We start from the raw sequence: 2768 nt of genomic DNA on the forward strand, positions 1-2768 counted from the left end.
TGGAATAATTTCATTTTTGGAGCAGAAACAACTAATCCATTTTTCTTGATTATTTTTAAAAATATATTTAAATGTTTAAAATGTTGTTCTATTGATTCTGAAAATATTAATACATCATCTATATAGACTATACTGAATGAACTGTAAGGATTAAAGATATCATTCATTATATTTTGAAATTCTGATGGTGCATTTTTTAATCCAAATGGCATGACTTTCCATTCATAATGACCAAAAGGTGTTGTGAATGCTGTTTTATATCTATCTTTTGGGTTTATTATTATTTGCCAATATCCTGATTTCATATCAAATTTTGAGAATATTTTTGCATTAAATAATCTATTAAGCAAATCTTTTTTATTAGGAATAGGATATCTAATCCATTGTAAAACTTTATTTAAAGGTTTATAATTTATTACTAATCTTGGAACTCCTCTTTCTTTTTCAGCTTGATTCATTACATAAAATGCAGCACAGCTCCAAGGTGATTTTGAAGGAGTTATTAATCCTTTATCTAGTAATACTTTTATTTCTTTTTTACAAAATTCTAATAACTCAGAATTCATTTGTATTGGTCTAGCTTTTGTTGGAATATTTTTCTCATTAAAATCTTTTTCATAAGGTAATTCTATCATATGTTGTTTCCTATCCCAAAAGGCATTAGGAATATCTGCACATACTTCCTTTTTTAATAATTCTTCTATTTCTATAATTCTTTTTTGTATTTTACTATCATTTAATTGTTCTTCAATTTTTAAATAAGATTTTTCTTCTTTAATATAGTTTATTTGCTGTTGTACTTTGGTAATTGTATTAATTGTTTTATATATTTCTTGTAAATTATTTAGTACTTCATATTCAGCTTTGCCATCTATATTCCATTCATAAATTGAATCTCCATCATATTTAGTAGTCCTAAATTTTGATCTTTCTTCATATTGAATATCTGGAGGACTTGGTCTAGGATAATAATTTTTTGAACTTACTATTTTCCAATTTTTATTGTTACTATAGTTTTTTCTTTTTATCCGATTTATTTGATTATCTTCTTCTTCAAATTGATTTTCTATTGGTAAAAGTATATTTTCTTCTATATCTGAATTTATTGATTCTTCTGATAAATCGTCTAATTCTTCCATAGAGTTTTCTTCTATTATTTGATCTAATGTGTTTATTTTGGGTGTTGATGGTTTTGAATCTGTAGTTAGATTTTGTAATGCATTAGATATTTTATTTAATAGATTATCTGTATTACTTATCTTTTGATTGCTAATACTTTGTACTAAATCTTGTTCTTTTTCTCTTGTCAGACTTCTAGGTTGAAAATGAGGTGCTGATATATCATTAGGAAATTTTAAATCTGGTTTCTTTAGTGTATCTATTTTTGTATTTAATACTTCCATATGTTGAGATATTGTATGAAGAATTTGATTTGTATAATTATTTTGTTGATAAACTTTTTTAAGATCTTCTAAATTTATTGAATTATTACTTGATTCAGCTTCTCTTCCCTTTTTAAAAGGTGAGGCTATTACTTCTCCATGTCCTATATTAATTTTTACTTCTTGTAATGGAGGATGTATTGATGTTAATATTTGATCGTCTTTTAATTTCCATTTTTTATATAAATTAGTTTGAACATTTATTTGAGGTGTATTATATATATCATTTATTCCTAATTTTGAGGTATAAAATGATAACCAATTAAAGAAAGGAAAATCAAACTTTTGTTTATCTAATTCATTTTTCCATTCTATCATTAATTTTTCTTTATATTCTGAATTTAATTGGAAAAATCAAATTCTTTTTTCTGTATTTTCTTCATCTTCAAAATCTTCTTGTAGATATTTATGGTTTATTATATAAGGTTTATTTATAACATTTATTTCTCCTTGCATTTGAGAATGTGTTGGGGAATATTCGGATTTATTTTGATTTACAACTTCTGGAATAGGAGTTTTATATTTAAAATTTGATGTACTTTCTATAGGGAAATTAATTTCAGATGATTCATAATTTGAACGTCTAGTTGGTAACCATGAATAAGATGATTCTGGTCTTTCTCTTAATGATGTAAATCTTATTAAAGTACTTCCATCTTGTTTTTCTATAATATCTTCTGCAGTAGTCTGTTCTATATTTCTTGCTACTTGTGGATTTTTAATTTCAAATTCACTTGGTATTGTTATATCATTCCATTTTAGTCTTTTTGGAATATATGTGGTAGGTCTATCTGCATCTACTTGTAATAAAGTTGTTTCGTCTTTAAGAGTTGGAGTCATTATAAATTTGGGATTTAAATGTGACGATAAAGGTCTATAATATATTCTATATATTATTGCAAAATTCTTTGTATGTTTTTCAAATTCATTTCCTTGTAGGTGAATATCTAATATGACTGAATTTAAAATATGTGGGTCTGTAAGATCTATTGAAAAATTTGGAGCACAGTTAAAATATATTGGTCCATTACAAACATTTGTTTGAATCATAGAAAGTAAAGAAGTTTTATATCTTTTGAGTCTAGTATCTCTTAAGGCTAGATATATGGGAGCATCTACTCCTAGATGGAATAAAGGTTTTACAGCAATTTGTATTAATCCTATATGAATATAGCGATATCCTTTACTTAAGTATTTTTGAATTGTACTGTGATTTAATAATTGTATGGTTTGATATTCTTCTTGAATAGATATTGTTTCTTCATCAGTTTTAACTGATAAAGCTGTTTTGAAATCTAAAGGGCCAATTCTATAAATGTGTTCTAT

At 25.0% G+C, this 2768-nt stretch overlaps 1 long non-coding RNA gene across 1 annotated transcript; it reads left to right on the forward strand.

Moving 5' to 3' along the window:
- The first annotated feature begins 345 nt into the window (after positions 1-345).
- Positions 346-1465, forward strand: LOC140038712 (uncharacterized). The gene is made up of 2 exons (XR_011842281.1): positions 346-484; positions 1311-1465. It is a non-coding gene; the product is annotated as an uncharacterized lncRNA (long non-coding RNA).
- The last annotated feature ends 1303 nt before the right edge of the window (positions 1466-2768 follow it).

This window comes from Coffea arabica, chromosome 3e, assembly GCF_036785885.1.
Source record: "Coffea arabica cultivar ET-39 chromosome 3e, Coffea Arabica ET-39 HiFi, whole genome shotgun sequence".
Taxonomy (NCBI): domain Eukaryota; kingdom Viridiplantae; phylum Streptophyta; class Magnoliopsida; order Gentianales; family Rubiaceae; genus Coffea; species Coffea arabica.